The following is a 9,425-nucleotide window of genomic DNA, read 5'->3' on the forward strand; positions in this document are numbered from 1 at the left end:
CATGTAGCATGTTGCCCAGACTGGTCTTGAACTCCTAAGCTTACTTGATCTGCCTGTCTCGGCCTCCCAAAGTGCTGGGATTACAGGCATGAGCCACTGTGTTTGGCCTCTCCTTTAATTTCTAATATGGTAAGTATTGACCGTATTAACCGTGTCCTATGGACCATACTTACTAGATTATCATATTTACTGTATTTACCATTACTTACCTACATAGATATAACCTGCATCAACCAAAACTCTTTGAGGTCCTGAGTAATATTTGAGTGTAGAAAGTTTGAGAACCAAACAGCTTGAGAACTGTTATTCTCATCATAGTGACCAGTTTGCTCTTTTAAGACTGGGACATTTGTTACTCTATGGCCACCCTGAACTTAGAGAATTCCTCACCTTTTGAGTCCATGACAGTGAAAGTGACAAATATATTCCTTGCAGCTTGGGAGGAACAATTACCTTAGGTTCTATCAACCAATCACACATACGCACTTGAACCTTTGAATCTGGCGCTAGTAAGTCTGGGCCATGAAGAACGCTGAGACGGAAGGAGGGGTAGCAGAGCGAGCAGGCCCTGGAAACAGCAGGTCTAGTGGCATCTCCAGTGTCCACGGCACAAGCTGCAGTGTAGAATCCTAAATTTGGGCAATAGTGTCATCATCTTCCCCTAAACGATCCACAGACATGACTTTGGATGTTTTTCCTAGTTATCTTGTCCTGACTTTGGTTCTCCAGCCTGGATCTCCTTTCTATGAACTACTCAGTATATTTAAATACATTCTTTTTCAGCTTCAGATATCCAGAGATGTTTAGTTGCTTGCAATTAAGAACTCTGACTGGTCCTATGAAAAACTGATTCTTAGTTAGCTTCTATGGTTATATATTTTGACCACTTTTACATTAATCAGCCTTTCTGAAATTCTACAAATAAACCATGGCTAACCAAAATGAAAAGAAAGCAAAATAAATGTACCCTTTGTTTTATCTGCCATAGAAAACAAACAACAGCCAGGCACGGTGGCTCATGCCTCTAATCCCAGCATGTTGAGAGGCTGAGGCAGGAGGATCACTTGAGGCCAGGAGTTTGAGACTAGCCTGGGCAACATCGCGAAACTCTGTCTCTACAAAATAAATAAATAAATAAATAAATAAATAAATAAATAAATAAATAAGGTAGGCATGGTGGCATGCGCCTGTAGTCCTAGCTACTCAGGAGGCTGAAGAAGGGGGACTGCTTGAGCTCTGGGGTTCAAAGTTGCAGTGAGCTATAGTTGTGCCGTTGCACTCCAGCCTGGGCAACTCTGTTTTAAAAAAAAGAAAAAAAGAAAAAAGAAAACAAACAACAACACAAATAAATTAAAACATCTAGCTTTTTGAAAGATGAAAAAAATGTTGGCATTCTACTCTGGCTATAAACTTTTACTTAGACTTTGGAATTGTGACCCAACTTTCAACAAGCAGAGTGTAAGATTTTCATTGTATTACTTCCCAGCTATGCAATTTCTATAAAATGGTCAAGAGACTCTGAAGAGAATGCCTGGTGACGCCATGCCATGTGCTTAGTTCATTATAAATCATTTCAAGTACCTCCAGCCTCTCTGAGCCAATCAAAACAGAAATGTTCTAAAGCATTTGAGAGAATCTTGTTTTATAGAGTGCTTAAGAGAGGCATGAAAAGCATACTAGATTTCAAATGTACCAAATTATCCAGAAAGGATTTTGGAACTGGTTCCTATTAGGTTACTTTCATTATTATTTAATACGACATATAAAATATAACACTTTTCTGTTTGAGCTGCTAGTGCCTGGAATGGTTCTGCCTTCTACAATTTCGCAAGCAAATTTTAACACATTTCTATTCTAGTCTAGTTACTACCTTATTGCTAGACATCAAAGGTGAAAAGTGTGCAGGTCATTTGGGCCCTTCAGATCTTTCCATTTCATGCTAACTCAAATTATTAGGGATTTCAATTAATTTTGACTAGAAAAAGCATCTTCTTCTACAATTGAAACTACCACAGATGAAGGATTCTTTGAAGCAGCGTCTTGAAATAATTTAGGGAAAACATATAAGGAGATCAACCCATTGCTATTTCCTCTCATCTCCAATTTCCACAGTTAACTTCTCAGGAGAAAGGCTTGTGTATAGTAGAAATCCATAGACAAGCATAAGTTGGTACACCCCACCTTGAGAATTTTAAAAACTGGCACATGGAATGACCAATGTTAACCTATTTCTTGCAAGCTTAAACTATGGACACACCTTTTTAAATTTGAGATTTTTGAGCACTTGACAGATGATTATCTTGGTCTACTTGAGAGAAGTTCCATCGGCATAAAATCACTTGTCTTTGTTTCTTCCTGTCTCTCACCCAGGCCTTTTTTGTTTTCTCTTCCTGCTAAGAACAGGAAATTGCAGAAATAAAGATTTGATCAGTTCCCATTAATTCAGTGAACTTTGTTTCGTTTAACCTACGCTAACAGCACATTTATAATTTGCTCAAATCATACAAATTATCAGAATAGGCTAGTTTTGTATATAATTATCTCAATCACCAGTCCTCGCGTTCTTCTTCTCATTAAGCCTGTCTCTGAGGAGGCTGTCCGTTCACAGTAAAAATAGGCAATACCTTTGAGACACTTTCTGTTACTCATTGACCTAGAAAAATCCCCTGCTAGTAGCTCAGTCCTGAGCAGGTCTGAAAGCTTCTGGGTCAATCACACATGCTGAATGTGGCACAGGATATATTAATATTAATAACACTTGATGTCTATACAGCATTTTAGTCAATATAGAGCTTTCACATGCAATGACTTATCTGAGCCTCAACAGTCTGGGGATTACTGTTAGCAAAGCCAGTGTTATCCCATTTTACAGATGAGAACAGAGGTCATGAGAGTGACTTGTCCATCAGAGGTCAGGGCTCAGTCTAGGGCTGAAGACTGTGAGCCCTTCTGGGCGACTCCTAACAGAGAAGACTCTCCAGAGAGCACACTTACCTGAGACGTACTTTCTCTTTTCACTCACCCCACCCCTTGTCTGAAGCATTATAGGAGCCCTGTGACAGACCAGCTGCGAACAATGCAGAAGAAAGGGAAACATAATTTGTCTGGAGGACCCAAAGTCCAGATGGCAAGCCAGACCGAGCCCCACGACTGTCTTACCTGCAGGTGTGTGCAGCACCAGAAGCCCCAAAACAGTGTTCACATCTCCCCACCTGGCTGGGCCGCACTCACTCCCTGCTGTGGCCCAAATTGCCGGAGGAGGTTTCACGTGGGGATTTAGGAAAATTAAGAATGATTTATCACCTAAAGTCATAAGATTTAGCACAGAACTAAGAATTGCAAACCAAGAGCTAAGGTTAGAGGAAGATATTTAAGAGAAAGAAATGCACTTGCTGTTTTTAAAAGTTGACATTTCTGTAGTAAGAACGAAGAACTAAGAGTACAAATAATTGTTTTTACAGTGAAATGACACAGAGGAATGTTCTAAGTAAAGCGGGGCAATACATTTATACGTAAGATGTAATGTGTTCATCATTTTATTTAATTCTTGGAACACAACCTTGAATCGTTAGTCTCACTTCTCAGATGAGGAAACTCAGGCTTACAGAGTTTGAGTGACTTACTCAAGGCCATATAGGGAGTGAGTGAAGACAAAATTGGAACTCAGACTACAAATCCCATTTCTTTTCAGGATACTGCACTACAATCTAAGTACAGCTTACCTGTTCTCATTTTTATTTTCCATTATGTCCCATCTCTGTAACTCATTATTCAAATTAGTTTATATTATTATAGTGGGAACCTACTTATCTGGTTGTCTAACTTCTAAGGAACAGGAACTAGGCCAAAACTCTTCTGAGAAACATAATAGATGTTACAACGTTCACATGTGAGAAGGTTCTCCTTGGCAGCCATTCTGTCTTTCAAGTATACTCTGTAATTATTTTGGATGTTTATAGGATTGCAATGATAGGATACTGCAGGAGCTTTCCCTCTGATCTTCCAATGACTGGCTGCTTTTCCAACTTCAGTTCTCATCTTAAATGTTACATCCTCTGAGAGGCTTTCTCCGTCCCTTGCTGCTCCCTGTTCTTTATAGCACTTTTTATAACAATTGGTAATTATGGACTTATTTGTTTATTGCCTGTCTTCCCCATAACATTGTAAACTCCCCAAAGGCAAGAAACATGGCTGCTTTATTCAGCAGTGTTTCCCAGCACTTATGGTACCTGGCACAAAGTAGCCACTCAGTAAGTGTTCATGGGATGGATGGACAAATGGACCTGCGGAAATAGGTGGTTTGGTTGTCTGACCTAGGGAAGGCTGGATTATGTATTGAGCTAGGGTAGCTCAATCACCCTTTCCATACAAATAACCTTTAGATTTGGTGGCCTCCCAAAGACAATAGACAGGAACTATAAAGCCAGTCCACTGGGACAGGAGGAGGAAGGAAAGTAACGTCTACTGAGCTCTTAACAAGTACAAAACAATGAACTATTAAAAGTAATGGTGGCTGGACGTGGTGGCTCAGTGGTGGCTCACGCCTGTAATCCCAGCACTTTGGGAGGCTGAAGCAGGTGGATCACAAGGTCAGAAGTTTAAGACCTGCCTGGCCAAGATGGTGAAACCCTGTCTTTACTAAAAATACAAAAGTTAGTCAGGTGCAGTGGCAGGTGCCTGTAATCCCAGCTACTTGGGAGGCTGAGGCAGGAGAATCACTTGAAACTCAGGTGGCAGAGGTTGCAGTGAGCCGAGATCGCGCCACTGCACTCCAGCCTGGGTGATAGAGTGAGATTCCATCTCAAAAAAAAAAAAAAAAAAAAGAAGTAATGGCAAAACCCGCAATTACTCTTGCACCAACCTAATAGCTACACATGGACTTATTTAACATAAAAAGCACTGCAGGAGAAAGAAATCACCCCCATTTTACAAATGAAAAAAGTGAGACTTACACTGGTGAGGTTGCCCAAGGTCACCCAACAAAGTGGCAGAACCAGGATATGAAGTGCAGAACCAGGATATGAAGTTAATCTGTCACTTTGAAGACCACACTTTTTTTTTTTTTAGTAAAGCAAATTTTGGCCAGACACAATGACTCATGCCTGTAATCTCAGAACTTGGGGAGGCCAAGGTGAGAGGATCGCTTGAGCTCAGGAGTTCAAGACCAGTGTAGGTAACATGGCGAAAACCCCATCTCTACAAAAAATACAAAAATTAACTGGGCATGGAGGTGTACCTGTAGTCCCAGCTACTCAGGAGGCAGAGTTGAGAGGATCACTTGAGCCCAGGAGGTCAAGGCTACAGTGAGCCATGATCATACCACTGTACTCCAGCATGGGTGACAGAGTGAGATCCTGTGTCAAAAAGAAGCAAATTTACTTTAAAAGATGTTTTTCTTTTTTTATTGACCCACAACTTACATACAAGAAGTGCTTATATTTTAAGTGTGCAGTTGATAACAAATAAGTATACACCCTTGTACCACCACCCAGATCAAGAAATAGTACATTTCTAACTACGGAGAAGTCCTCCCCAATTCCAGTATCCCCATGGTAAGCACAGTTTTGACTTCTATCATCACTGGCTCCTGTTGCCTGTTTTTAAAGTTCACATGATGGAACCTTAACAGTATGCCCTCTTTGTGTTAGGACTCTTTTTTTTTTTTTTTTTTTGGACAGAGTCTCACTGTGTCACCCAGGCTGAAGTGCAGTGGTGCTATCTCAGCTCACTGCAAGCTCCGCCTCCTGGGTTCAAGCGATTCACCTGCTTCAGGCTCCTAAGTAGCTGGGACTACAGAAGCCCGCCACCATGCCCAGCTTTTTTAAAATTTAATTTTATATAATTTTTTGTATTTTTAGTAGAGACGGGGTTTCACTATGTTGGCCAGGCTGGTCTTGAACTCCTAACCTCATGATCCGCCTGCCTCAGCCTCCCAAAGTGCTGGGATTACAGGCGTGAGCCACTGTGCCCGGCTGTGTTAGGACTCTTTTGTTTGTGGATTCATCTATGTTGTTGCTTGCAGCAGCAATTGATCTTTTTCATCGCCGAGTTATATTACCATGAATTACTATAATCACAATCTGTTCTACTATTGACAGACATTTGCATTGTTTTCAGTTTTATTAATAAAGTGCTATGAAAGTTCTTGAACATTTGTTTTGGTGGACATAAGCACTCATTTCTGTTGGGTACACACTCGGAAACTGGACTTGCTAGTTATGGTGTGCATATATTTGGCTGTAGTTGATGCTGCTAAACAGTTTATCAAAGTGATTACATCAATTTACACTCCTACCAGTCATGCAGAGAATTCTCATTGCTCCATATCCTTGACAGGTGTTACTATCATCAGTTCTTTTCATTTGAGTTGCTCTGGTGAAGGTAAGCCATGCTTTTATAAACTATAAATGGCACCTTAGAATGAGTTAAAAGCCCTCAGAAAAGGAAAGACCAAGAGTTTGCTTCTGGGTCTTACATGAATCTGACTTGATACTACTCCCTGGTCTCAATAAAATGAGGCTTACATTTCTGGCCACCTACTAGGTGAAGGGGAGTCTCCCCAAAGAATAGAAACAGACTAACAACTGACTCACAAATGCGATTAAGGCAAATAGAGAAATGGGTCACAGCCAAGGGCAAGACTTTCACCTCTATGGTCAGAACCACAGAGACCGCCAACAGAGGGGTGAATAAAGCCTCGTCAAAGTCAGTCCACCTTTTGAACTGGACTATTAGAGCAGAACTAGTTTGAACTTAGTAAGGAAGTGCCTGCTTCATGTAGAGGGTCAGACAACTGTCACTATAGTTATTGTATTTTGAGCACTTTGTATGTGCTACACACAGTGCTTTTCGCTTTATAGAATGTAATAGTTAGGACTGTTGGGTTGTAAATAACAGAATCCAACCTAATTTTTAAAATATTTATTTTTATTTTAAATTCCAGGGTACATGTGCAAGATGTGCAGGTTTGTTACATAGGTAGACATGTGGCATGGTGGTTTGCTACACCTATCAATCCATCACCCAGGTATTAAGCCCAACATGCATCAGCTGTTTTTCCTAATGCTCACCCTTTCCCGACCCTACCTCCTGACAGGCCCCAATGTGTGTTATTCCCCTCCCTATGTCCATGTGTTCTCATTGTTCAGCTCCCACTTATAAGTAAGAACATGTGGTGTTAAGTTTTTTGTCCCTGCATTAGTTTGCTGAGGATAATGGCTTCCAGGTCCATCCATGTCCCTGTAAAGGACATGATCTCATTCTTTTTTTATGGCTGCATAGTATTCCATGGTGTATATGAACCACATTTTTCTTATCCAGTCTATCATTGATGAACATTTGGGTTGATTCCATGTTTTTGCTATTGTGAATAGTGCTGCAATGAACATATGCATGCATTTATCTTTGTAACAGAATGATTTACACTCCTTTGGGTGTATACCCAGTAATGGGATTGCTGGGTCAAATGGTATTTCTGGCTCTAGATCTTTGAGGAATCACCACACCATCTTCCACAATGGTTGAACTAATTTACATTCCCACCAACAGTGTAAAAGCGTTACTATTTCTCCACAACTTTGCCAGCTTCTCTTGTTTCTTGACTTTTTAATAATTGCCATTCTGACTGGCATGAGATGGTATCTCACTGTAGTTTTGATTTGCATTTCTCTAATGATCAGTGATGTTGAGCTTTTTTTCATGTTCGTTGGCTGCATGAATGTCTTCTTTTGAGAAGTGTCTGCTCATGTCCTTTGCCTACATTTTAATGGGGTTTTTTTTTTTCTTGTAAATTTGTTTAAGTTCCTTGTAGATTCTGGATATTAGACCCTTGTCAGATGGATAGATTGCAAAAATTTTCTCCAACTCTGGACCAACCTGATTATTAATAAAGGTTAATTTACTTAAAGGACAGCTATTCTGAGATTCTCCTTCTCTTTATATAAATGTGATAAAATTTATTCCTTGTTATGCAATAATGATGGGTGGATGATAATTGCTGCTTGTTATTGGTAAATGTTGCTTTTAACTATACGTATAGTTTGTAACACTAGGCCATTCCCCTGTTCCCACCAATCAATATTTTTCTTTTGAAGTGTGTGTGGGGCTGAATTCTGCTGCTACATGGCAAGCAGGTGAGAAAGTTACTGTTTCACACTGTTCTCTAATACATGTGCACTTTCATCCTGTATCCAAGAATAACCCTCAGGTTCTTGTCAGCAACATCCTCTCTATTCATGTAGTCAAAGGTTAGGTGAGTTTGTGTATCTGATTTCTCAGCATATCACTAATTTAAGGCAGCAAAGTAGAGAATGGGGAGGGGCTATTTGAGTCAAAATGAAGCCAAAATGAAATTTTAGTGAACCAGAAAGGAGAATTAGAAAGGTATTAACGGTAAAGCATAGTCTGGACCATTTAATTGAGGGATAAAACAGTTGAATATCTACCCAACAATTTACAGCATAATATTGTTTGTTGTCTATAAGGGTGACCCTAAGTCATCAACAAATACATTTTCTCTGGTGTGTCCTATTTAAGATCATAGAAATTTGTATATCTTTTAAAAGATGCCTGTAAGAAGAGTTAAAATGTTTAGGTTTTTCACACTTAGAGAGTTATAATAAGCTGTAAAAGTCTTTTATGTGGAATAATTTAGTTCTTGGCAATAGAAGATAAGTGAAGGTATTACTCTAAGAAGTAAAAAGAGAAATAGATGTATTATCGATTACTTGACAAACAGTGTCATGTGTGGCTTGAATGATGAATTTAGTTGACTACTTAGTGTGAAACTGCTTCTTTAGATTTCTGCACACCCATCTGTGTAATGAGTTAGCTAATCCAGAACATTTCTAGGCATGGCACCATAGTAGCTGGTTTCCAAGTCTCTGGCACTTTATTCACTTTATTAGGTGGATTCTGTCACTGAAATATTTCTCTGTAACCAATAATTCTCTTTTCTTTTCTTCTTCTTCTTCCTCCTTCTTGCTTCTTTCTTTTCTTTTTTTATTTTTATTATTTATTTATTTATTTATTTTTTGAGGCGGAGTCTTGCTCTGTCGCCCAGGCTGGAGTGCAGTGGCGCAATCTTGGCTCACTGCCAGCTCCGCCTCCCGGGTTCACGCCATTCTCCTGCCTCAGCCTCCCAAGTTGCTGGGACTACAGGCGCCCGCCACCTCGCCCGGCTAATTTTTTGTATTTTTAGTAGAGACGGGGTTTCACCGTGTTAGCCAGGATGGTCTCGATCTCCTGACCTTGTGATCTGCCGGCCTCGGCCTCCCAAAGTACTGGGATTACAGGCGTGAGCCACTGCGCCCGGCTCTTTTCTTCCTTCTTTCTTTTCTTCCTTCTTCCTTCTTTCTTCTTTCTTCTTTCTTCTTTCTTCTTTCCTCCTCCTCCTCCTCCTCCTCCTCCTCCTCCTCCTCCTCCTC

The sequence above is a fragment of the Rhinopithecus bieti genome, unplaced genomic scaffold, assembly GCF_001698545.2.
Source record: "Rhinopithecus bieti isolate Rb0 unplaced genomic scaffold, ASM169854v2 scaffold_2572, whole genome shotgun sequence".
NCBI lineage: Eukaryota > Metazoa > Chordata > Mammalia > Primates > Cercopithecidae > Rhinopithecus > Rhinopithecus bieti.